The sequence below is a fragment of the Zalophus californianus genome, chromosome 11 (assembly GCF_009762305.2).
Source record: "Zalophus californianus isolate mZalCal1 chromosome 11, mZalCal1.pri.v2, whole genome shotgun sequence".
Lineage (NCBI taxonomy): Eukaryota > Metazoa > Chordata > Mammalia > Carnivora > Otariidae > Zalophus > Zalophus californianus.
In genome coordinates, this window is record NC_045605.1 from 49,336,702 (window position 1) to 49,364,296 (window position 27,595).

The following is a 27,595-nucleotide window of genomic DNA, read 5'->3' on the forward strand; positions in this document are numbered from 1 at the left end:
AGAGCAGAGAGTTTAAGTGACTTGCTGAGCTGTGATTTGAACCTTTCCTTTTTACATTCTGTGCCATCATCCAGCTCCATGACCAGGCATGTGGCAGATGTTCAATGCTGAGTTATAAACTAAAATTCCTGAATGTAAGCCTTGGTTTAGATACCACCCGTTCTAGGAATCTTTCTGTAACCTAATGTTGCCTCTTAACACATGAACCCTGATTAGGCCTCTGTTACCACACTTATCACTCTGATTTGTGATCTTTCACCAGGCCAGTCAGTTTTCAAAAGTCTGTTGAGTGGACCAGGTGGATTATGCTTCTCCTCTGGTGAGAGTGAGCAGGGCAGGAATGGGGGGCTGGCCTGCTGAGCCAGCTCAGGAAGAAATGCTCCCGGAGTACCCAGGGCTGAGGCAGTTAATTTGCCCCAGTGGTGAGGAGGAAATTTCTTGTAAAAGCTAGCTCCCCTCAGAACAATGTGGCCTTTTATTTTTTAGCTTTGGAATGGAGCCTAGCTGTCCATGGAAACAAAGAGAGGAGAGAATCACTGAACCAGTCTTGCACATAAAAAACTGACCATGTCTGTCTTTGAAGTCTCCTTTATGTCGTTTAGAAAACTTTGGATTATAGGGGTGTTTATTCCTCCTTTTCTTCCTCAGTTCCTCACCCACCCCAATTTTTTTTTTTTCAGAGAAAAGAGAGAACTGGGTGTAAGGGAACCTTTCTTTGAAACAGGGCAGAAGTCATTAATTAAGGCTCCCATTCATTCCTGCTGACACTTGCTCATCAATCAGATTTCCTCTTAGCATTCTGATGACCCTGCTGACCTGGGGTCCTCCATACTGTCTGCCAGACAGAATTGCAACTCAGACCACACACCAGAACAGAGGGAGTGGGCTCTGGCTCCTGGCTTCCTGAGATTGAGGAGAAAGAGTCTGGGGACAAAGCTGGCTGGTCAGGAGCTCTTCTGAGTTGAGGTAAAGGTAAATAGAGAAGATATTTTCTTTGCGGAAGCAAGTGTTGCTCACTTCACTGAAGCAGTGATCTATAGTTGCCCTTCCCTTTCTCCCCCTCACCCAGGGCTAGCCATGGAGCTCGGAGCCCAGCCAGCTGAACCCGGGAAACGAGGCTAGCAGTTCCCCTTTGCCAACTCGGCACTGCTGAAAGAAGTTAACAACTCTAAGCCTTCTCTCAAAAAAGTCCAAGGAGCTGTTCTGGAGATGACAGTGGCATTTGAGAGGAGGGGGGTAGTCAGCCTGAGGTGTAGGACCTTTATTTCATTACTTATTCATCGTTCACTCATTGGGTAGCCATTTACCTGGCTGGCACCCAGTATGTAGTAGGTGTTGTGGCAGGCGCCATGGAAGAAGCAGATACACTCTTCATCCTCATGGAGTTCATAGTCTAGTTGGGAATATACCTGGGACTTTGCTTCAAGAAAAATTAGGGTTAGGCAGACTCATGGTTGTTACGGGCAATTAAAGTTCAATGAATATTTGTGGATCTCCTTCTAGGTATTAGGCATTGGGCTAGGAGCTGGGAATACCAAAAATTAAAAAGAAAAAGAAAATGCCCCCAACCCAGGTCCTCAAGGAATTAACAGAGTAGGCAACAACAGAGCGGTAAACAAGCTCATTAGTATTCAGTGTGAGAAGTGTTATCACAGTGGCACACACAGGATTCAGAGAAGAGAGAATGGTTTACTCTATGGAGTTCCTTGGCTCTTATTCTGAAGGAGATGGGAACCACTAACGGGTTTTGAGCAGAGGAGTGAACAATCTGACACATTTGTAAAAGTTTGGAGTCAAGGGAGGAAATAGGGACATTGGTTAGGAAGTTTATTGCAAGAAACCAGGTTTAGTATCTTGGACCAAAGAGGTAATGACGTGGGTATGGAGAAGAGGTTGGATTTTAGATGCTTTCAAAATACAGCCAGCAGAATTGGCTCTACATAGGAGCAAAGACTACCCACTCACAGTAACAGGAGGGAAGGTAGAGAATGTAGGCACAGACACGTGTGAGGCAAATGGGCTGATGCCGCTTCGGGAAGTTCTACGTGACTGTTTCTCCTTTCTCTGAGAAAGAGGAAGCAATGATGGAAGAAGGGGTGGCAGTTTAAAGAGAGGAAAATACATGAAATACTTCCTTAGGAAAGCTGGAGAGTGACTAGATCAGGGGGATGACTCCTGAGCAGTTCCAAGAGTCTGTTCCAGTTGAGGAGTCATGAACATAAAGTCATCCCGGTCAGCACAGCTGTGTGTTTACCTCCAACCAGGTTCAGCTGGTCAGAAGCAGCCTGGGAGAAGTGAAGGGGTGGCTCTCACTGAGATTGGAGTTTTCAAGGTGAGTACAATGAAGCAAGAAAGGGAAAAGGAAGTTGAAGGTGCACGTAAGGGAGAAAACTATTATGACAGAGTATAGGCTCTGAGCTGGGTAAAGTGAGGAGTGAAGCCACAGAAGGGTGCTCTAGTGGGCAAGAGTGAAAAGGAGTGGAATCTGTAGATTGCAGGTTACTGTGTGGTCAAAGATTTCTTGGACTTGGAATACCACGACAGGAAAGGTTAAGAGGGGGTGGTGATCAGAAGGTGGCATGTTTGAAACTGAGACTAGATAAATACCATTGTTGATAATAGTAAGCTGTATGATAAGACTATGGGAATGAGTGGGTAGGTTGAACTGCAGGATAATATCATCCGAGGAGATGAGGTCAAGGAACACCGAAACCAAGATATCAGGAGGAACATCTATATGATTATTGAAATTATGTCTCAATGAAATTATTGAATTATAACTAAGTAAGAGTAAAAGTGAAACACACTCTCCAAGAAATAAGGCGGCATGACTTAGAGGTCAGTAGATGACAGAGACCAAGAGTGGGGAGTGGGCAGTATGGTCTGGTGACATGATTTAAAACTAGGAGTTTTAGGGAGATGCAGAGGCATTGTAATAGGCAAGGAGAACCCCACCTGGGCTCCATAGTTTAAGGAATTTGGAGATAAAAAAACCCAACCACTTGAGAGGGTTGCTGGGGAAGCAATGTCCTCCCAGAAGGGTCAGGTTTCTGTTAGAACAAGAAGGCAAAGGGAAAGTACAAGATTGAGGATGTAATGGTTTTGCTGATGACTGACTTTGATTTCCAGGGGGATACAATAGAAGGGCTTCCTAAGGTATCTCCTGAGGTCAGTGGCATCAGAAAAGAGGATAGAGAGAACCAAGTGGGGATGAGAGCCCAGAGGATGAGGATGTCCAGACTCCTTTTGATGCCTGACTTTAACAGGTATAAAGGGCATGTGAGATGAACTCTGACGGTCTCAAGGCAGATGTAGTATGAGGCTATGGGTGTTGAGCTGGGGGAGGAGAGAGAGGTGAGAGTCCCATCAGGAGCACAGAATTCTGAGAAAGGTGGTCTTATCTGGATTAACCCAGGCTCCAAGGCACTCTTCCCATATAGCCCAAGGTGCTCTGAGGCTTGCTCCTGCCTCTATTGGTGATTTTTTTTTTTTTTCCTGGTGAAACTAGGCGGCGGTCACTTATATATAAAACTGTTTGTATTGACATTATATAATCCAGACCTGCCTTAACTCTCCTTTTAAATTGGGGTATTGGGAAATGGCCTGGCTGGCCTACCCCTAAATTTGGCTCTAGGAATAATAAATAATTCAGTTTGGCTGAAGATAATCCCTGGATTATTAATAGACCATTTGTGATAGGATAGAAGTCAATCAGAACATCTTTGATTCTGAGATGTCTGGCAAGACATCAGGGAGTAACAAGTCACTGAATCTTGGTGATTTCCTTGGGCCAGGGCTGCCAGTGGTGTGCATACTTTTCTGCAAGGTATACTGAGGATCATACTTTTTAGACTATTCAGATGAATTTTAATATACATTTTATTGTCTTGTGGCTTCTTACTCAGTGACTCAATGTCATTATCTTTCACTAGAAGGCCAGATACCACCTAGAGCCAAGTGCCCGTTATTCAGCTTTCCATTTCAGACCTGAGTTCTTTGCTGAATCCTTAGAAAGATAATTTTGAGAGTCAGACATTTTGAAAGAAAAGCTTGATTTCTAGTGGTCTTAAGCTACTCATATATCAAAAGCAAAGCTTAAATTCCTTAACAAGAATTTAATTTTAGCCAGGGATTTTCAGACTTTTTGACCACAATTCATGGGAATAGATACATTTTTTTTTTATCATCACCTAACACACAGACACGAATATATTCATGTAAAATTGAAACAAAAATTTCAGGAAATAGTATTGCCCTTCAGGGCAGACATCCCCCCTCTCCTAGCATTGTTAATGTTGAAAGGAAGAAGAGAGCATGGAAAAGGTAGGAAAAAAGACAGACATCAGAGTCCTCATCTCCTTGCCCCCCTTTTAAGGGTATGATCTTGAGGTATGTGTGTAGGGAGTGTGTGTGTGTGTGTGTGTGTGTACCATAGAAGTCTTCAGATAAGTGTGAGGGAACTGAAAGTATTGGGACTAGTGGCCTGGGACCAGGGTCCAGGGATGCTACTAGCCTCTAGTAGAAGTTGTACGTTTGGGTTAGCACTGAGTCTAAGCAGAGTCAGGAGCTGTGGCTGAGAAGTCGTCTAGCTAGACGGCATAAGGTAGCACTACTGGTTCCTCCAGCTGAATACAGGATATTCAGAAGTTTCTGCTCATCTTGGTATGGGGCTCAGATGTGCTGAGATTGGTGGTATGATATCCCCAGAGACCTGGTAGGATCAGTAACACCTCCGAGTGCACCAGTCTAGGGGCCAGGCATAAGGAACTTCCTAAAGAGATATGAGGGGCCTCCTCCCCAGCTGCCACCAACCCAAACAACCCCTCCTCGCAGACCCTAATGCCATTTCCTGGGTGGATCAGAGGAAGGAGAAGAAAACAGAATGCCTCAGCATTTACCTCCAAAGACACCAGGATACATGAAAGAGACTGTTAAACTAGAAGAGAAAGAGATATTTAATTGAAATTTTTAAATCCTCTTGCCCCTTCATCTTTTCAGGAAGATTGGAACAATTAAAGAAAACATGAAATGGTAGTTTCTTAAATCTGCATCCCCATTAACTGGACTACCAGTTTCCAGATGTTTTGTCTTAATGATCTGGACAAACAAGATCTATAAGCTGGGCACTTTCTTTTTTATTTTATTTTTTTTTAATTCTTTTTAAAAAGATTTTATTTATTCACTTGAGAGAGAGTGAACGAGAGAGAGAGAGAGAGAGAGAGAGTGAGAGAGCATGAGCCCAGGGGGGAGGGACAGAGGGAGAGGGAGAAGCAGGGTCCCCGCTGAGCAGGGAGTCCAATGCAGGACTGATCCCAGGACGCTGGGATCACGACCTGAGCCAAAGGCAGACGCTTAACCGACTGAGCCAACCAGGCGCCCCAAGCTGGGCACTTTAGACGGTATATCACTTAAACTTAACCTCGAAGGTATATGCTATTAGCCCTATGTTACACAAAAACTTAGGACAAAGAGACTTGGAGAATAATAGTATGTCACATGTCACATAACTAGTAAGAGGCAACACTGGACCCCCAGCCTGTCAAAGTTCAAAGTCTTGTGTTACCTTGCAGCTGTTGTGATCTAATTAGGCTCTTGTCCCAGCGGCTGAAGTTGCTAATTCCTTCAGTGCCACTGGGCAAACATGGTATACACAGGAAAGAACTGAAACAAGGGGATGGTAAGGTGATAAACACACTCAGAACCAGATAGTCTCCAGAGAGTTCTTGATAATCACATATATCGTGCTTTACACTTCATAAGGCTCATCACATTCCTTAGCTGATCTCCACAAAAACCTGGAAGTGGGTGTTCATATTATCCTCCTTCTACAGATGGAGGAACCAGGTCTTTGATCAAGTAAGTTTCTGGAAGGCACACAGTGAAAGGGTGGAATGGAGACCTTCAGCCTGATCTTTTTATTCCTAGAGAGACACACATCATAAGACTCTGCCTTCCTATGTAGACAGAAAGACAGTGGCAAAACATTGTCGCCTTCCTTTCTTCTTCCCTGCAAGTGGGATACAGGCCCCTTGACCCTCCTCATGTCCTTCTTATGCTCTGACTGGTGGTTGCCTTTTTGTGTCTGACTCCTGCTCAGGACAAGCAGAGTCTGAATTTTTGACAGGTGATAAATGGTAACAGTTTATTTGCCTTTCTCCAGGCCAAGGGCTGGCAACGGCTGCAGCTGGGAAGCAGCTGCCCAGAGCTGGGGTGTGGTGCAAGAGGGGGCCTCTCAGGATGTCTGGCCATAGGTAGATGCAGTTATGCAGCCTTCTGTTTCCAGAGCCTTTGAAAGAAGGTCCAGTTTGAAGGCAGACCTCTCTGACCAGCTGGTTTGGCACCTTTTCCTCTTTGGTTTTGAGGAGTCGGAGAAGATGAGGAGTAAGGAACACATGCCTTCCTGCTGACTAGAGACCTAGCTTGAATGTCTGAATAAATGGGCTTCCATATTTTTTTTTTTTTAAAGCTCTAAATGAATCGTGAACAGAAGAACTGATGCGTCTCTTATCAGTCTGCTGCCTGTTGACTTTGGCTGGGAGATAATCACCATGGTTAACAAGGATCCTGGCAGCCAGTTATTACTCATTCCTGACCATTCTCATTCACCATTGTTTTGGCATATAATACCCTGAAAGAATATGAAATCCCAATGCTCTGAAGCGTTGTGGTTTCTCTTTATGAACCTCAACCTCCTCATCCTTTCCCCAGCTCTCCCCCTTCCTGCTCCCTTCCCCCAACTCCTACCAACTGTGAGGGACAAGGAGGGGGCTGAGCAGGCCTTCCAGACCTACCCTCACTCCAGCCCACCATAGGAGCTCTGCTACTATCTGCCTTATGAAGTGACTTACTGGGTATCATTTACTCCAGAGTGTTTCTTTGGGAAATAGTTGAAAACCACATGCTCTCAGAGGTTCATGATGACCAGCTACAAGCTCTGACAGGGGTGAGGCAATTGCTTGTAGGCTTCCTGTTCTCTGCCCATAGTGTAAGTAAGAGCAAATTATTGTTAGTGTGTGTTAACTGTCCTCCCTGCATCTGCGGCACCAGAAAGCAGGTGGAGAAACCCTGGCACTGATCGAATTCAGTTTTTTAGTCAGGACCGAACCTCTGAAGGCCGAGCTGATTTTCCTGGCAAGGAAATGAGTCACCAGTCTCAAGTTTACTTAGTCTTGATCCAAACTTTGGTCCTGGGGTAGGTTTGAAGCTCCACAGGTTGACAGTGTCCACATAGTTCTGTTCCTTTAACTAACCAGGGCTGGTGACTCAAGTGCATGGCGGGAGCAGCAAGGGAGCGGCAGGCAATCCTGGCCTCCGGCATGAATTTGGGCATCACCGTGGGCTTATTCCCTGGTACCCGATTTGGCTCTCTTCAGTTGACATACTATCTTGGACTCATTTTTCTGTTACATCATCAGCATCTTCCTTTAAGATGTATACAATTAAAAGTCACTGTCTGGATCCATAAATTGCAACTGGGCATAAAACTCTTTCCCTGGCCAAACCCCCACTCCCACCAGGTCTTGGGGGGATAAATTCTAGGGCAGTCTCCTACCTGGATTTTGGTCAGGGAAGAAGAAACAGCGAAGAGGGAAGGAACATGCCCACTTAAGGGAAGTCCAGAGGAGAGAGCAAAATCTCTGTTAGGAGTGGGAAATTGGGTTAGTACATAAAGTCATGAATCATAACCAGGCCCTGAGGCAGGTAATGAAGACCCAGCTTTTTAAAAAATTTTTTATTTAAATTCAATGTAATTAACATATAGTATATTAATAGTTTCAAGGTAGAATTCAGTGATTCATTAGTTGCATATAACAGCTCATTACATCACATGCCCTCTTTAATGCCCATCGCCCAGTTACCCCAACCCCCGCCCTCCACCCCTCCAGCAATCCTCAGTCTGCTTCCTAGAGTTAAGAGTCTCTTAAGGTTTGCCTCTCTCTCTGATTTCGTCTTATTTTTTCTCCCTTCCCCTATGTTAATCTGTTTCTTAAATTCCACATATGAGTGAAATCATTTGGTATTTGAAAGATCCAGCTCTTACCTTCATGGTGCTCACAGGCCAATGGAGGAAGCAGCTTCCAAAGCAAATAAATTCCAATACATTTTGTTGAAAGTTATCATAGACTTTGTATCAAAAACCAAAGGAAGGAGAGAGTAAGTGTTGGACTGTAAGCTCTATGAGAGTAAAGATCCTGTCTATCTTATTCACTGCTATTTATCTAGAACTCAGCATAGTAGCTGGGACATGGTAGTATTTAACATATATTTGTTAACTGAATTGATTCATTTTTACCACATATATCCAATGGTTTGATTGACTCATTCAATTATTTAATCATTCATTTAATCATATTCACTTAAATACTGTTAGCTATTTTTAAGTAGCAAGGCAATTGATCATTTAATTTGAATGTGAAGTTATTCTTAAATAACAGTAGGAAGAATTTTGATTAAATATAAATGAGGGTTATGACTTTGGACACATCGAGCCTTTACTGGACTACCACTGTGTGCTAAGTCCTCACAAGTTACATGTATCATTCTCCACAGACAGATAAGAATATATAAGTTTATAGAGCTGAAATAACTTGCCCAGCTCACATAATGGGGTTCAAATCTAGACCAGAATGCCTGACTCCAAAGGTATGGTAATTGCCTGCGCGACACTGCCTCTGCTAGAGTGTGTGGGACCTTAACAGCAGGCCCTAGAGAAGTGGTGGGAGCTGGATTTAGGCAGGGACAGGGGAAGTAAACTCTCCGTAAATCTGATCCCTGAGGGGGATGGCCAAGAGCCTCAGGGGTTGTGACGAACTTGATTTGATCTGAGCTGGTATTAGGAGGCGAGGACTCTTATCTGGAAACAGGGCAGGACATGACTTGGTCCCAGGCAGTGCAGATACTTAGATAATTACAAGGCCCGGGCGAGGGCGGAGGGGGGAGGAATAGGGCAGCCAGGATTTGATATAAGACTATAGTTAGCCAAAGTTTGCAAGGTAATGGTGAGAAGAGGCTCCGTTTAGAGAAGAGGCTCCTCAGCAAAGGTTGGGAGGGCCTTGGAACCCAGGTAAAGCAGGCTGGATTCAGGAAACTAAAGCATAAACCAGGAAACCTTTTACTGAATTGCACTGAATGTTGCTTTTTGGAGCCTACCTCTCATTTCTCCTTTTTGTTGGTATCCTAACAACATGGCAGCAGTGTGGTGCAGTGAAAAGAGTTAGACTTGGGACTCCTTTCTTTCTACTTGCTAGCTTTGAATGTTTTGTCAAGTAGCCTCATCTCCTTGGATTTCATTTTCCTTATTTTAAATATGGATTTTTTTTTAAGATTTTATTTATTTATTTGATAGAGAGAGAGAGTTAGTAAGAGCAGGGACACAAGCAGGGGGAGTAGGAGAGGGAGAAGCGGCCTCCCTGCTGGGGCTCGATCCCAGGACCCTGGGATCATGACCTGAGCCGAAGGCAGACACTCAATGACTGAGCCACCCTGGTGCCCCTAAATGTAGACATTTTAACACTGGCTTCACTTAGTGGTTAATAGGTTATGAGGGATAGGTTGTGTTTGGATGCTGAGGCTTTGTATCCAATGAAGTCTTATTCTTATGTGTTAAATTTCCCATAAAACCAGGGCTTGAAGCTGTGTGAGAGGACAATAGGCCAGAAAGCAGAAGTTGGAATGGTATATGTCAGTGATTATAGGCAATGGGGCATTGATTAAAAATAGACTGCAGCTTTCTTTGGAAGAGGTAGTGGGACTTAATGGAAAGTAACAAGAAATGCTCATAAAACAGTTCTTTATGCACAGAGGAGCCAGTTTTTGCCTTGTTGCTAGGGTCCCAATTGTTTCCTGGCTGTGTTTTGTGTGTCTGTGTCAGGCCATTCTGTGGGTTCCTTTCAAGAACTTGGTGATATTGGCCTGCAGATAATTAGATCAGTGTCATCACTTTCACTGTCCCCCTTTTTATTCTGCTGGGACCATTTGCATGAAAATAAAAGTGGGTGATACTCCTTTTCCATTAACAAGGCTTAATTTCTTACTGGGATATAATTTGGGAGACTCATCACATATAGCAGCTTTGGAAAAAAGTCCCAAGTCAATATGTAAGTGAGCTTGCTTTAAAGAGGCTTATGAGACCCAAATGTTCAGCTAAGTCTTCCACTTCCCAAACTGACCCTTCAAAATCTTCCCCTTGTGATACAGAAGATCTTCATCTGGGGTTAATCAGGATACAGCTTGTGTAAGAGAAACATTTAGGAAACTTACGTTCTATAGTGAAACTGGTTCTGAAGTTCATAAACATGTATGTTTCTGCAGGTCTTTTTTCAGCTTAGGGCTTTTCAAAGAGCTAGACCTAAAAGAAAAAGGTTCCAGGAGACTGAGAAAGGGATAAAGATTTGTGGGTCCCTTGAAAATGGCTTTCTACTCCTTGGCATTATCTCCCCGCCACTCCCGACAGGGGATAGATATAAAACCTTAGTGGAGTTCCTAGCCTTGCCCAAGGTTCCGAGGCTATAATTAATCAAAGAATAACAATAGCTAACACTTATATACTGTGTGTCAGGTACTTTTGAAAATGCTACATACTGGAATTTATTTCTCACATAAACTCATTAATTATTATCATTCTCCCCATTTTATAGATGAGGAAACTGAGGTTCAGCTTGGAAGGAGTAGAGACAGGGTTTGAACCTGGAAATCTATCTCCTGAGTCCATTTTTCTAACCATTTTTCTGACTTCTGGAAAGAACAGAGACTGGTCTGAATGGGCCTGCAAATTTTGAGAGACTGTGTCTCAATGAGAATGACCTGTGACTGCTGACTGGAGAATTTATCCTAAAGTTTTATGCTCTTTTAGACCTCAGAATCTTGCAATACCTGGCAAAAAGGTATCCCCAAGGATGACTGAGGTTAAATTTTCTGTCTGTAAAGCTGGAGGGAAGCTTGGTATCAAAGTTAAAATTATTTAGAGAAAATAAAGAAACATAGGGATGTTTTTGTTTTTGTTTTTGTTGTTGCTGAAATTCTTACCTGCTAAACTTTGATACCAAAGTCTGGCAAAAGAAGTATAAAAAAGTATTTGTATCATCTTAAAATATTAAGATCAATAAACCTTGCACCTAATTGAGTGCCCACCATGTGCCATGAGACATAGATCTTATTTAATCCTTCTGTGGAAGGAATTAACACTTTAGGAAAATTAAATAAGTAGTTGAAGCTCAGATAGCCATCAAGTTGTGGAATTAGGATTCAGATCAAGGATGATTTGATTTCAAAACCAATGTTCTTTTCCAATATGAAGCACTATAATGCCTCCATACTGCTGCATAGAAATGTCTTTAATAAAATAACTAGGTTTAATTTATGACTATATTAAATGATGAATGCATCATACAAAATGTAGTTTAATTATAGAAGTATTAGGCAAATCCAATATTAGGAAAGGTAATAATGTAATATATTGTAATAATAATATAAAATAATTGTAATGTATTATCACCTGTAAATCATCTTGATAAGAGTTAAGACATCATTAAAAAAGAATTATACACCATGCCCAAATGGAATTTATTCTAGGTGTTCAAGCCTTGTTCAACATTCAAAAAACAATTAATATGATTCATCACATCAACAGGCTAAAGGAAAAGCATGAGCATATATCATAGATGCAGAAATAAAAATTTCCAACAAAATCCAACACTCATGCAAAATAATAAAATCTCTAGCAAACTACAAATAGAGGAAACTTCAAGTTTAGGAACAAGACAAGAATGTCCCCTCTCACCACTTCTATTCCACATTGTACTGGAAGTCCTAGCTAATGCGATAAGACAAGAAAAGGAAATAAAAAGTAGACAGGTTGAGAAGGAAGAAATAAAACTATCTGTTTTTGAGATGACAAGATTGTCTATTTAGAAAACCCTAAAGAATCCACAAAAATACTCCTGGAACTAATAAGTGATTACAGGTTAATATACAAAAGTAAATCACTTTCTTACATGCCAGCAATGCACAATTGGAATTTGAGATTAAAAAAGTAATGCCTTTTACATTAACACCAAAAAAATCGAGATATTTAACTTATAAACATAAACCTAAAGAGTAAAATGTCTATATGAGGAAAACTATAAGTCTCTGGTGAAGAAATCAAAGAAGGTCTAAATAAATGGAAAAATATTCCATGTTCATAGATAGGAAGCCTAATTATTATTAAGATGTCAGTTCTTCCCAACTTGATTTATAGATTCAATGTAATCCCAATCAAAAGCTCAGTGAGTTATATTGTGGATAAAGTGAATCTCAAGTGTATATGGGAAGGCAAAAGAACCAGAATAGTCAACACAATACTGAAAAAGAACAAAGAGCATTGACACTATCTAACTTCAAGACTTACTATAAAGCCATAGTAATTAAGACATTGGCAGAAGAATAGACAAATACATCAATGGAATAGTATAGAAAGCTCAGAAGTAGATCCATGCAAATATAGTCAACTGGTCTTTGACAAAGAAGCAAAGGCAAATCAATGGAGAAAGGATAGTCTTTTTAACAAATGGGCCTGGAACAACTGGACATTCACAAGCAAAAACATGAATCTGAATGCAAACCTTACACCTTTCACAAAAATCAACTCAAAACAAATCACTGATCTAGACATGGTACACAAAGCTATACAACTTCTAGAAGACAACACGAGAAAATCTAGCTAATCTTGGATTTGGTGATTATTTTTTAGATCCAACACCAAAACACCAAAAGTATGATCTATGAAAGAAATTATTGATGATTTGAACTTCATTAAAATTAAGAACTTCTCTTCTGTGAAAGACACTGTTAAGAGAATCAAAAGACAAGCCACAGAGTGGGATAAAATATTTGCAAAACAAATATATGATAAAAGACTTGTATCCAAAATACAAAAAAAATTCTTAAAACTCAACAATAAGAAAACAAAGTATCCAATTAAAAAAGGGGCAAAATATCTGAGCAGGTACATTTCCAAAGAAGATATACACATGGCAAATAAGCATATGAAAAGACATTCAATATCAAATGTTATCAGGTAATTGCAAATCAAAACAATAATAAGATACCACTCCACACCTATTATAATGGCTAAAATCTGAAACAATGATAACAGCAAATGTTGACAAAGATGTGAGCAACAGAAACTCTCATTCATTGCTGGTGGGAATGCAAAATAGTACAGCCACTTGGGAGGAGTGTCTGTCAGTTTCTTACAAAGCTAAACATAAGCTTGCCATATGAGTCAGCAATTGCACAACTAAGCATTTGCCCAAATGAGTTAAAAATTTATGTCTACACAAAAACCTGCACAAGAATGTTTATAGAAGCTTTATTCATACCTGCCTGAAGTTGGAAATAACTAAGTTGTCCTTTAATAGATGAATGGATAAACAAACCATGGTACATTTATACTGTTGAGTATTATTCAGTGATAGAAGAAGTGAGATATCAAGCTATGAAAAGACATGAAGGAACCTTAAATACATATTGCTAAGTGAAAGAAGCCAATCTGAAAAAGCTACATATTGCTTAATTCAAATTATATGACATTCTGGAAAAGGCACAACTATGAAAACAGTAAAGGGATCAGTGGTTGCCAGTGGTCCAGAGGAAGTGGAGAGAGGGAGTACAGGACATTTTTTTTTATCTTTTCCTATTTATTTATTTAAATTCAATTAATTAACATATAATATATTATTAGTTTCAGAGGTAGAGTCAGTGCTTCATCAGTCTTATATAATATCCAGTGCTCATTATATCATGTGCCCTCCTTAATGTCCATCACCCAGTTTCCCCATCCCCCACCCCCTTCTGCTCCAGCAACCCTCAGTTTGTTTCCTATGATTAAGAGTCCCTTATGGTTTGTCTCCCTCTCTGATTTCATCTTGTTTTATTTTTCCCTCCCTTTCCCTATGCTCCTCTGATTTGTTTAATTCCACATATGAGTGTAATCATATGATAATTGTCTTTCTCTGATTGACTTATTTCGCTTAAGATAATATCCTCTAGTTCCATCCATGTCCTTGCAAATGGCAAGACTTCATTTTTTTTGATGGCCGAGTAATATTCCATTTTATATATATATCATCCATCTTCTTTATCCATTCATCTGTCAATGAACATCTGGGCTCTTTCCATAGTTTGGCTATTGTGGACATTGCTGCCACAAATATTGGGGTGCAGATGTCCCTTCGGATCACTATATTTGTATCTTTGGGTAAATTTTTTTTAAAGATTTTATTTATTTATTTGACAGAGAGAGAGAGACACACACACAGTGAGAGAGGGAACACAAGCAGGGGGCGTGGGAGAGGGAGAAGCAGGCTTCCCCCGGAGCAGGGAGCCCGATGCGGGGCTCGATACCAGGACCCTGGGATCATGACCTGAGCCGAAGGCAGACACTTAAATGACTGAGCCACCGAGGCGCCCTGTATCTTTGGGTAAAGATACTAGCAAGTAGTGAAATTGCTGGGTCGTAGGGTAGCTCTATTTTTCAATTTTTTGAGGAACTTCCATACTGTTTTCCAGAGTGGAGCACAGAACATTTTTAGGAGAGTGAAACTATTCTGTATGATATTCTGATGGAGAAGGTAGGACATTACACATTTGTCCAAACCCACAGAACTGTATAACACAGAGTGAGCCCTAATGTAAACTTTGAACTTTAGTATAAATTTGGTTCATCAGTTGTAACAAATGTACCACACAAATGCAAAATGTCAAAAATTGGAGAAACTGTGCAGGGGAAGGAGAAGCAATATATCAGAGCTTCCTGTACTTTCTTGTAGTTTTTCTGTAAATCTAAAAGTGCTCCAAAAATTAGTCTATTGAAATAAAAAGTCATTTGATAAAGTTCAATAACATTCATGTTAAAATTTCTTAGTTTTTATCAATGAAAGGATAACTTTTGAATGTGATAATATCTATCTTTAGCCACCAGTCAACAACTTTTTTCCCATTTCTCTTCCTTTTACTATAAAATTCCTTGAAAATGTTGGCTTTATTCACTTTCCCCATTTTCTCATCTTTTAGTCTATCCTAATTCTGTCATTGTAATGAAGCTTATCTTGTTTACCAAATAACAATTGCTACCATATTGCCAAAAAAACCCACAAAACAAAACCCCTTAATGGTTGACTTCAGTCATAATTTTTTTTCAGTCATCACTTCCCAACAGAATGTAATAAGATTTGGTCTCCATAATAGCACCTTCTCATTTCCTCCTACTTCATTGACAAGTCATGATCAGTTTCTTTTGCTGGCTCTTTCTTTTCATTCTGATTTCTAAATTTTGGAGTGCTGCCAGACTCGATCTTCCTCCCTGCTTTCTTTTCTTTTCTTTACTTTTCTTTTCTTTTCTTTTCTTATTATTTTTAAAGATTTTATTTATTTGACAGAGAGACAGCGAGAGAGGGAACACAAGCAGGGGGAGTCAGAGAGGGAGAAGCAGGCTTCCTGCTGAGCAGGGAGCCCGATGCGGGACCCTGAGATCATGACCTGAGCCAAACGCAGATGCTTAATAACTGAGCCACCCAGGTGCCCCCCTGCTTTCTTTTCTATGTATCCTCCCTTCTCAGATGATCTCATCTAATACCATGGCTTTCTTTACATAACATTTATATATTTATGGCTTCCGAACTTTTACCTCTGACCCTGACCTTTTCTCTGAGTTTTAAATTCACAAACTCAATCATCTTCACATGGATTCTAAGAGGTCTACCACATACAGTTTTGTAGGGTAGTATTCAAACATCAGCGATGTCTATCTATCTATCTGTCTATCCATCCACCTATTTACCCCAGGGACATTTATATAATATAATTAAAAATAAAAATATACAGATATTAAAAGTGTGGGCTGGGGTGCCTGGGTGTCTCAGTCGGTTAAGCCTCTGACTCTTGATCTCAGCTCAGGTCTTGATCTGGGGGTTGTGAGTTCAAGTCCCACACTGGACTCCATGCTGGGCATGGAAACTACTTAAAAAAAAATGTGGGCTTAAGAACTCACTGAGTGTTTTTTTCCTTGGTTTCTGAATGCATACTTGGAAAAGACCTACTCAACAATGGACAGAATTTCCACGTTGCCTTTCTGACTTGTGGAATGAAGGTCATTATGGTAGGAAAGGCCAAGTGAAAGCCATGAAACTGACTACAGTAAATAGTCTTGTAGGGGAAATTCAGATTTTAGTGTCATCATCAATACCTTAAAAGATATAGGGGTGGTGATTCACCTCATTTAACTTCCTGTTTGGCCTATGTAGAAGGTGGATGGATTTTGGATATTGACAGTGGATTATCACAAATTTAATTAGGTGATGACTCCACTGTAGCTGCTGTTTCAGATATTGTCTTTTTTGCAAGCAAATCTGCACAGCCTTGCACCTGTAAAGCTATTTATCTGGATATATCTCTATATCTGTATCTATCATTCCAAAATGACAGACAAGTTGCTACAGTATATGCTGTATCATGAAGAAATAAAAACAATTTGGTGTTCCTTTTGGATTTTGAAAGGGACATATGCTGCATTTAATTGTGCTGCTTGGACCTATTTACCAAGAGATATTTCCAACTGAAGCTCTTGGTTTTCAGTGGAGCCCAAAGAAAGAGAAGATTCTGGAGCAAAATTAGGCTACAGGGCAAGTAACTATGCTGTTTTATGGTCTAACCAAGCTAATGATGCTTACATTCAATGTGACATATTTGGGTACTATAGAGGTTAGAGCATGCTCCTGAAGGAACTCACATTGTAGGCTCTTAGGATTTTGGAACAAAGCTACACTTTCTCTAGAAAATTACTCTTTTCCTTTTGGAAACTTCTGAATCGCTATCAGGCCTTGGTGGGTAGAAACTTAATACCTGATCATGGGACTCTAAGAGAACATACTGCTGGAGATGCACATTATAAAGTGGGCATCACTTAATCAAAGCCATGATGTTGGGTGTGTGCAGCAACCATGGTGACTAATTTTCCCAGTTTACCTGGACTGAGAAGGTTACTAGAGGGATTTTCAGTGCTAAAACTGAGAATGCCCTAGGCAAACTGGGAAAAGCATTACATCAATTAAAAGTGACTTAGATGTAGAATAGGACTTGATTGCACAAGTAAATTGTATGATTCAGACGTCGTGTATCTACTGTTGCTTTGCCAACTTTCCCTAAACCCATTCCATGGCCTCATGGGGAATTTTCTGTGATGATTTGACAAAGGAAGAAAATTCTAGCCTTGTCTATGTATGGTTGCACATGTTTTACTGGCTCCAGCCAGAAATGTACTGTAGGAGCAAAAGAGCCCAGTTTTGTAGAAGTCAGTCTGTCTTTTTTCCCAGTCATTCTGATGTTTGCTCAAGGTTGTGCATGGGTTTTTTTTTTAAGATTTTATTTATTCATTTGACAGATAGAGAGAGACAGCGGAAGAAGGAACACAAGCAGGGGGAGTGGGAAAGGGAGAAGCAGGCTTCCCGCCGAGGGAGCAGCCTGATGCGGGGCTCGATCCCAGGACCCCGGGATCCTGACCTGAGCTGAAAGCAGACGCTTAACAACTGAGCCACCCAGGCGCCCCTGTGCATGGGTTTAACAACATGGCACCCCCTCCTCCCCTCCAAGACTGAACTACCTGTGATCACATCTGGAAGCCCAGCTTGCCAACAGCAAAGACGAGTGCTATACCCTGGGAGTACAAACCAGCCACCTGGTAGCAAGTTGATTTCAATCTCCTTTCAATTACTGATGGAACAAATTTTCTCACTAGAATATTTGGATTAGCTTTTCTTCCCAAATGCTTCTGCCAACTCCATCACCTATGGACTTATAGAATGCCTTATTTGTCATCACAGCATCTCACATTTCATTGCTTTTATTCAAGGAAATAATTATTGACAGCAGAGGGGGTGAAGCTATGGGCTCTAGCTCATAGTATTATTCACTGTTTTTGTTGTGCAATCATGTTGCCTACTATTCAGAAACAGCTGGCTTTGCAGGGTAGTAGAATGGTCCAGTTACATTAGCTGGGAAACAATACTTTTGGAGGTTGGATGCTATTCTACAATGTGGAACATATGCTAATCTAGCAACCAATATACAATTCTATTTATCTTTTAGCTAGAATACACAGGGCTAGAAATTAAGGAGGTAAAGTGGGAATTGCTTCTTTTACTACCCAAAAAACTGCAACATTTTTTCTTTCCATCTTTATGTTTGGTCACTGCTGATTTTAGAGGGCTTAATGCATAAAGAAAGAATGTTTTTGTTAGGAGACATGCAATAGTTCCATTGAATTGGAAGTCACCTGGCAATGTTGGGCTCCTTATGTCACTGATCTAACATACAAAGAAGGGTATGACTGCAGTGGCTGAGGTGATTCATTCTAATTTCCAAGAGAAAATTGGATTGCTGCTGCACAATGGTGCAAAGAGAAATATCTGGAAACCAGGGTATTCTCTAGGTGCACTATAGTGACCCAATAAAGGTAGGACTGCTAAATCTTCAGACCCTTTAAAAATGAAGATCTGGGTTATTTCACAAGCTTGTGAACCTTGATCAATTGAGGTGATAGCTGAAGGAAAGAGGAACAAGTCAGTGGAATAAGAAAGTGTAAAACTCAATTATGGCATTGAGATCATTTATAGAAATGAGAACTATAGCAGGTACTATTCTACCCCTTGCTTTTATGTGTATATTAGTATATATTAACTATTTTCCTTACTCTTTTTCTCTATTATTTTACATAGGAATTGTTCATTGGGATTAACCTTACAATTTGATATTTAGGTTACAAAATATGCAGGTGGAATTTGACCAACTAAAACAAAAGTTAACCTCATCCAGAGGTGGATATCATGGCTTCTGGGCTCTGTCTCCCCTTTTCGGGTGACAGTGTCTTCCTTTGTATGAATGTTAGTTGCACCTTCTTAGGAGGCAGAATGAAGTTGTTACTGTCGTTGTATGGAAGTTTAGTTATGGGTAAAGGGGTGTGATTGGATACTGAGTAGGCTGAGGGATATATTGTGCATCTCTTTTACTTATCTCTTATCTCATAGACCTAAGCCCACTATTCTATATTCTGTTCTGAGATGTTGGAGCTAGGACCCTGCAAAATACTTTTCCTAGATTTCCTTGCTAGCTGGCTTCTTCCAGTTAGGTGGTGCCAATGGGAGACACTGGTGGGAAATTGGAATGAGAGAAGAGAGGGTATGGGACTTCCTTCCTGCTTTCAGCTCCCATTAGTGTCCTTCCAGCATCAGGGGACAACTCCTTAATGGCACTCCTAGTACCAGTTATACCATATCTCCTCAGTTTGAGCACCAGCTATGTGAGGGCCACCCCTCCACATCTGCAAATTCTGGTAATCCTGTCTCTTCCCTGTGGTTTCTTCAGTCCCAAGGGTGGCCTGCTGCTTCCTTAGGTTACTAATATTTGGCTTCCCTCACATATCCCTTTTGGCTCTTTCATTCAGTCTTCCAACATCAGTATAAGCAATGCCTTATATTGAATTCCTATGTTTAAATTTCCTAGGGTGGTTTGTTTTTTCATGATGCGGCCCTGACTGATGTAAAAAGGATCCAATGGGGAGAGGTATTTCCTGGTATTAAGAACTGAGTAGGAAAGGTAAATGGAAGATCACAGCAAGCCAACACGAGATAACCATGAATGGCTCAGACCTTTTACAAATGAAGATTTGGATTACCTTATCAAGTAAAAACACCCACTAGGTGAGGTGCTAAGGCAAAAGGATCATGGAACTGGTAGTGGAAGAAGGTCATTATAAATACCAACTATCGTCTTGTGACCACTTAGAGAAATGAGAATTGTGGTCATTATGCATATTGCTTTGTCATGAATATTCATGTATTTATTAGCCGATTTCCTTTATTCCACTCTTTCTTTCCCTTACTATTTTATATAAGGTATATTGGTGGTACTTAATTTTATAATTTGGTTCATTAGATTATCAAGATGGGATTGTGGCTGAGGTGGAAGAGAAAAGAACATCACCAATAGATGAATACTGAGAGTGATGGGGCTTTGGGTGTAAGCCCTTTTTTATGGATAGAGGGTAAGTGCATTTTCATTTACATGAAGGATAGCTATATTATATTATATTATATTATAGTTGCTATTTTGTTGATTGGAAATTTAAATGTGGTAGAATTTTGTGTATCAATATTATGTCAGCAAAGGGGTGGAATGTACTATCTATTGTCTACTGGCATTTAGCAATTGTTTCTACCTCTTCTATGTTCTCAACCTCTCCTTATATTGCAGATTTTGGAAAGGTAAAAACTTCATTTCACAGACTCACTTGTTACTAGAATTCTGAATGTAATTTAGGCTTTTCCAATGAGGTACATTTGTGTTAGATTGGAAGATGGAAGGAAGGTAGAGGCCATTCTTATTGGGTGGTGGCAGCTGATGTATGAACTTCAGCTGGCAAGAGTTTTTGCAGTGGCCAGATTCCACGTTCTATTGTTCAGCCAACAGCTTTGTGACAGCAGCATTGGTTTCCTAGTTTTCTGAACTTTGGGTAGTGGAAATAGTTTCCTGACTGTGAAACCTAGTGGTGATGTGACCTTAATGTGTAGTACTGGCTCCTTGACTACCATTCCTTCAATCCTTTTAATGCTTTTTTAAAAAGATTCATTTATTTACTTAAGAGAGAGTGCTTGAGCAGTGGGGAGGGACAGAGGGAGAGAATCCCTGAGCAGACTCCCCACTGAGCATGGAGCTCAACGCAGGGCTCTATCCCAGGACCATGAAATCATGACCTGAGCCGAAACCAAGAGTTGGTTGCTTGACCGACTGAGACACCCAGGTACCCCCCCGCTTTTAATGATTTTAAAAACATTTAGCTCATAGTACACTGGAATCACCAGAGTATAAAATCCTTGAACTTCAACATAAATCAAATAGAAATCTACAGTAAAACGCAAAGAAAACAGAGGGAAAAAAACAAAAACAAATAAAATAGAGCCTCTGGAGATATGGGACAAATAAACAAATAAGTCTAACACATTTGTAATTAGAGTCCAACAAGGAAAAGAGAGAAAGAAAGAAATCAGACAGAAGAAATATTTGAAGAGATAGTGGTTGAGTAATTTCTACCTCTAATTTCTTTTTTTTAATTTTTTTTAAATGATTTTATTTATTTATCTGACACAGAGAGAGAGTACAAGCAGGTGGAATAGCAGGCAGAGGGAGAGGGAGAAGCAGGCTCCCTGCAGAGCAAGGAACCAGATGCGGGACTCGATCCCAGGACCCTGGGATCATGACCTGAGCCGAAGGCAGTTGCTTAACCAACTGAGCCACCCAGGTGCCCTCTACCTCTAATTTCTGTTCAAGTAAACTACCTTCAACTCATAGCTATTTCTCCTTCAATGTCACCTTTACATTTTTAATTAATATGCTTAAAATATTTTTTATTTTGTAGTTAGAGATATTTTTAACAGATTTATTGAGATATAATTCACATACCACAGAATTCATCCATTTAAAGTGTGTGATTCAATGATTTTTAGTATATTCACAGTGAATATCACCATATCAATTTTGATCCTTTTTATTACTTAAAAAAGAACCCCCCCAAAAAAGAAACCCCACATGCCTTAGCCTTCACCCCTTTACATGAAGGATAGCTATATTATAGCTCAGGGTTCTCCAGAGAAACAGAATGAATTGGAGGTGTTTCTGTGTTTCTGTGTGTGTGTGTGTATTTTAAGAAATTGATTTACACAGTTGTGAGGGCTCACAAGTCTGAAGTTTGCTGGGATGAGCAGCAAACTGAAAATTGCAGCAGGAGTCAGTGTTGCAGTCTTTAGTTCAGAGGCAATCTGGAGGCAGAGTTCTTTCCTTGTAAATGACTTCAGTGTGTTCTCTTAAGAACTTCAGCTGATTGGATGAGGCCCACTTACATTGTAGAGGGTAAGCTGCTTTACTCAAAGTCTGCTTATTTGAATGTTGAACACATCTTAAACTGCCTTCAGAGCAACATCTAGGCTTTCACCAAGCAACCAGGTACTATAACCTAGCCAAGTTGACACATGGACTTGTGATAATGAGATATAAGTGTAGATTCATCATTGTAACAAATGTACCACTCTGGTATAGGATGTTAATAGTAGGGAGGCTGAAGAGAGGGGGAGTATATGGGAATGCTTTGTATTTTTTTTTTAATGAGCAAAGGATTTAAGTAAACATTTCTCCAAAGTACATATACAAATGGCCAATAATAATATAAAAATGCTAAACATTATTAGCCATTAAGGAAATATAAATCAAGAGTATAATGACATACCACTTCACACTCACAAAATGGCTATAATCCAAAAGACAGAAAACAAGTATTTTTGATGAGGATGTAGGAGAATTAGAGCTCTGATATACAGCTGGGGAGAATGTTAAAGAGTATAGCTGCTTTGGAAAACCGTCTGGCAATTCCTCAAACTATTAAACTTAGAGTTACCATACATTCCAAAAAATTCAGTAGCATTTTGGGTCACTTGGCAAATGGGCTGGAGTAGCACACCCAAATGAGAAATAGGTTGACTCCAAAAAAAAAAAAAAAAAACAACAACTAGACATTGTGCCTTTATTTTTGTTGTAGGAGTCACCAGATGCAGCACTTTATCCTTAATCTTAGAAGGAATATCTCTACATGCCCCACACCATTGGACCTCAAGAAGTTTCACTGAGGTAGAAGGCCTCTGAATTTTTGTTGGATTAATTTCCCACTCTCTGACACACAGATACCTGACCAATAAGTCTAGAGTAGTCACTCCTTTGCTCAGTAGGTCCAATCAGCATAATGTCATCTCATTATAATGGACCCAGTGTCATATATTGTGGAAGAGAAAGATGATCAGAGTTCCTGCAAACTAAATTATGATATAAGGCTGGAGAGTTAATATACTCCTGAGGTAGGATAGTGAAGTTATATTGCTGGTCTTGCCAGCTGAAAGAAAACTGCTACTTGTTGTCTTAATTCAGAGATTAAGTATGGTATAAGGAGATATATATGGATGCCAAGTTGACAAGGGGTGGCTAGTGATGGTTAATATTATGTGTCAACAAATGTAAAGAGGCACTCACTTTCTCACTCTCACGGTTACTTGCATGACTTAAGAGCGAGTACATCCTTCAATTTTGTGCCCTGAGCACCTTGCTTGCCTCACCGCTGTCCAGTCTTAGCCCTCCCACCTCTAACATCTCCAACCTCTTCCTAGTTCTATGTGTATGTTCAGGTCAGAAAAGAGACCCCCATGATCCAGTAGCTATCCCTTTTCAGACCTTGTCCCCAGGACTTTAGGAGGGTGAAAATAGCCAACCATTAATATGTAAGTCAAGTCTCCTCCATCTGCCCAAACTTACCTCCACTCCTCCCAGGCTCCATCTCTGTTCTCTTTCTCTTTTCAGGAACATTCAATCCAAGGGCCCTGTGAACCCGGTGGTTCTGCCCTGATCTGCCCTGCTTCCTTTTTCCCACTCAAAGCACTACCAAGATAAGGTAAGCTGATTCCGTTCCCTGTCCTCCCAGGTGGTGTATCTGTACAAAATTGGAAGGGACCAGTTTAAGGAGGTCATGCAGAAGTATTTGGGGTGAAGGTAGAGGTTTAGAAATGGGTAGGGACTGTTTGTGTTGGACTGTGTTGGGCTCCTATCTAGCTCAGGAGTCTAGATCCCTATCTTTTGGATAGATAGATTGGATCCTATCTATCTCTGAAGTCTTGAAGCCAAGACTTCAGAGCCTCAGTTTCCTGCCCCACACATTGGGGTCTAGTCCATAGCAATAACTCTTCAGAAGGAGGGCAGGAACATGTGTGCAGGGAAATGAGTTTAGAACCTGACGTCTCTCTCTCTCTCTTCCTAGTTCTTAGCATAGATCCTCACTTCCATGTGGAGGTCACTAAGTCCAGAGAAATCCAATTAGAGTGCAACTCAGGAGGCTTGTTCCTTCAGCCAAAGGTTTGGTGGATGTACTTGCAGGGAGGGAAAATTCCAGCTGTGTCTGAGTCTCAGATCCAGAACAAAAGTGCTCTGTTCCATGTAACAGCATCACTTCTCTTCAGAGAAAACTTCTCAGAAGAATTTAATGTGTTCTGTCTGGAACCCAGTACTGAATCAGAAGAAGGAAGAACAATTGTCCATAGCAGGTCAGTTTTCTCTTTCCCCTCACTGTGCTCCCCAAAATGGGCTTTTATGCTCACACTCCATGCCAGTGGCACCTCTAACCGGGGTTTGGCAGATATTTTCTCATGTTAGATATAGATTATGTATTTTAGGCAGGAGTATCTCAGAAATAATTCTGTATTCTTCTTGATGCATTCCATCTTAGTAGAGTGTGATTTCAATTTGTCCCATTACTAATGTTTATTTTGATCATTTGACTAATGTGGTAACTTCCAGGCTTTTTTACTATATAAAGTTACTCTTTTCTACTTTATTTTTTTTATTATGTTATGTTAATCACCATACATTACATTATTAGTTTTTGATGTAGTGTTCCATGATTCATTGTTCGTGTATAACAGCCAGTGCTCCATGCAGAACGTGCCCTCTTTAATACCCATCACCAGGCTAACCCATCCCCCCCACCCCTCTCCCCTCTAGAACCCTCAGTGTGTTTCTCAGAGTCCATCGTCTCTCATGTTTCGTCTCCCCCTCCGATTTCCCCCCCTTCATTCTTTCCCTCCTGCTATCCTCTTCTTTTTTTTTTTTCTAACATATAATGTATTATTTGTTTCAGAGGTACAGGTCTGTGATTCAACAGTCTTACACAATTCACAGCGCTCACAATAGCACATACCCTCCCCAATGTCTACCACCCAGCCACCCCATCCCTCCCATCCCCCACCACTCCAGCAGTTTATTTCCTGAGATTAAGAATTCCTCATATCAGTGAGGTCATATGATACATGTCTTTCTCTGATTGACTTATTTTGCTCAGCATAACACCCTCCAGTTCCATCCATGTTGTTGCAAATGGCAAGATCTCATTCCTTTTGATGGCTGCATAATATTCCATTGTATATATATACCACTTCTTCTTTGTTTAATCTTTTCATTTATTTATTTTTTTAATTTTTATTGTTATGTTAATCACCATACATTACATCATTAGTTTTTGATGTAGTGTTCCATGATTCATTGTTTGGGCATAACACCCAGTGCTCCACGCAGAACGTGCCCTCTTTAATACCCATCACCAGGCTAACCCATCCCCCCACCTCCTCCTCTCTAGAACCCTCAGTTTCTTTTTCAGAGTCCATCGTGTCTCATGGTTCATCTCCCCTCCGATTTCCCCCCCTTCATTCTTCCCCTCCTGCTATCTTCTTTTTTTTTTTAACATATAATGTATTATTTGTTTCAGATGTACAGGTCTGTGATTCAGCAGTCTTACACAATTCACAGCGCTCACCATGGCACATACCCTCCCCAATGTCTATCAACCAGCCACCCCATCCCTCCCACCTCCCACCACTCCAGCAACCCTCAGTTTGCTTCCTGAGATTAAGGATTCCTCATATCAGTGAGGTCATATGATACACATCTTTCTCTGATTGACTTATTTCACTCAGCATAACACCCTCCAGTTCCATCCACGTCGTTGCAAATGGCAAGATCTCATTGCTTTTGATGGCTGCATAATATTCCATTGTATATATATACCACTTCTTCTTTATCCATTCATCTGTCGATGGACATCTTGGCTCTTTCCACAGTTTGGCTATTGTGGATATTGCTACTATAAACATTGGGGTGCACATACCCCTTCGGATCCCTACATTTGTATCTTTGGGGTAAATACCCAGTAGTGCAATTGCTGGGTCGTAGGGTAGCTCTATTTTCAACTTTTTGAGGAACCTCCATACTGTTTTCTAGAGTGGCTGCACCAGCTTGCATTCCCACGAACACTGTAGGGGGGTTCCCCTTACTCCGCATCCCCACCAACATCTGTCGTTTCCTGACTTGTTAATTTTAGCCATTCTGACTGGTGTGAGGTGATATCTCATTGAGGTTTTGATTTGGATTTCCCTGATGCTGAGCAATGTTGAGCACTTTTTCATGTGTCTGTTGGCCATTTGGATGTCTTCTTTGGAAAAATGTCTGTTCATGTCTTCTGCTCATTTCTTGATTGGATCATTTGTTCTTTGGGTGTTGAGTTTAAGAAGTTCTTTATAGATTTTGGATACTAGCCCTTTATCTGACATGTCATTTGCAAATACCTTCTCCCATTCTGTCGGTTGTCTTTTGGTTTTATGGACTGTTTCTTTTGCTGTGCAAAAGCTTTTTATCTTGATGAAGTCCCAATAGTTCATTTTTGCCCTTGCTTCCCTTGCCTTTGGTGATGTTTCTAGGAAGTTGCTGTGGCTGAGGTCAAAGAGGTTGCTGCCTGTGTTCTCCTTTAGGATTTTGATGGACTCCTGTCTCACATTTAGGTCTTTCAAACATTTTGAGTCTATATTTGTGTGTGGTATAAGGAAATGGTCTAGTTTCATTCTTCTGCATGTGGCTGTCCAATTTTGCCAACACCATTTGTTGAAGAGACTGTCTTTTTTCCACTGGATATTCTTTCCTGCTTTGTCAAAGATTAGTTGACCATAGAGTTGAGGGTCCATTTCTGGGCTCTCTGTTCTGTTCCATTGATTTATGTGTCTGTTTTTGTGCCAGTACCATACTGTCTTGATGATGACAGCTTTGTAATAGAGCTTAAAGTCCAGGATTGTGATGCTGCCAGCATTGCTTTTCTTTTTCAACATTCCTCTGGCTCTTTGGGGTCTTTTCTGGTTCCATACAAATTTTAGGATTAGTTGTTCCATTTCTTTGAAAAAAGTGGATGGTATTTTGATAGGGATTGCATTGAATGTTTAGATTGCTCTAGGTAGCATTGACATCTTCACAATGTTTGTTCTTCCAATCCATGAGCATGGAATGTTTTTCCATTTCTTTGTGTCTTCCTCAATTTCTTTCATGAGTATTTTATAGTTTTCTGTACAGATTCTTTGCCTCTTTGGTTAGATTTATTCCTAGGTATCTTATTGTTTGGGGGGCTATTGTAAATGGGAACAACTCCTTAATTTTTCTTTCTTCTGTCTTGTTGTTGGTGTATAGGAATGCCACTGATTTCTGTGCATTGATTTTATATCCTGCCACTTAACTGAATTCCTGTACGAGTTCTAGCATTTTTGGGGTGGAGTCTTTTGGGTTTTCCACATAAGGTATCATATCATCAGCAAAGAGTGAGAGTTTGACTTCTTCTTTGCCGATTTGGATGCCTTTTATTTGTTTTTGTTTTCTGATTGCTGTGGCTAGGACTTCTAATAATATGTTGAATAGCAGTGGTGAGAGTGGACATCCCTGCCATGTTCCTGACCTTAGGGGGAAAGCTCTCAGCTTTTCCCCATTGAGAATGATATTCACTGTGGGTTTCTCATAGATGGCTTTTATGATATTGAGGTATGTACCCTCTATCCCTATACTCTGAAGAGTTTTGATCAAGAAAGGATGCTGTACTTTGTCAAATGCTTTTTCTGCATCTATTGAGAGGATCATATGATTCTTGTTCTTTCTTTTATTAAAG

The 27,595-nt window shown here is 40.5% G+C and overlaps 1 long non-coding RNA gene across 1 annotated transcript in view; it reads left to right on the plus strand.

Moving 5' to 3' along the window:
- Positions 1 to 1,901: 1,901 nt before the first annotated feature.
- Positions 1,902 to 27,595, plus strand: part of LOC113915090 — a 56,335-nt gene continuing 30,641 nt past the window's right edge. The window contains exons 1-2 of the long non-coding RNA XR_003517585.2: positions 1,902 to 2,332; positions 23,431 to 23,521. This is a non-coding gene — a long non-coding RNA (uncharacterized LOC113915090). The remainder of the gene's footprint in view (positions 2,333 to 23,430; positions 23,522 to 27,595) is intronic.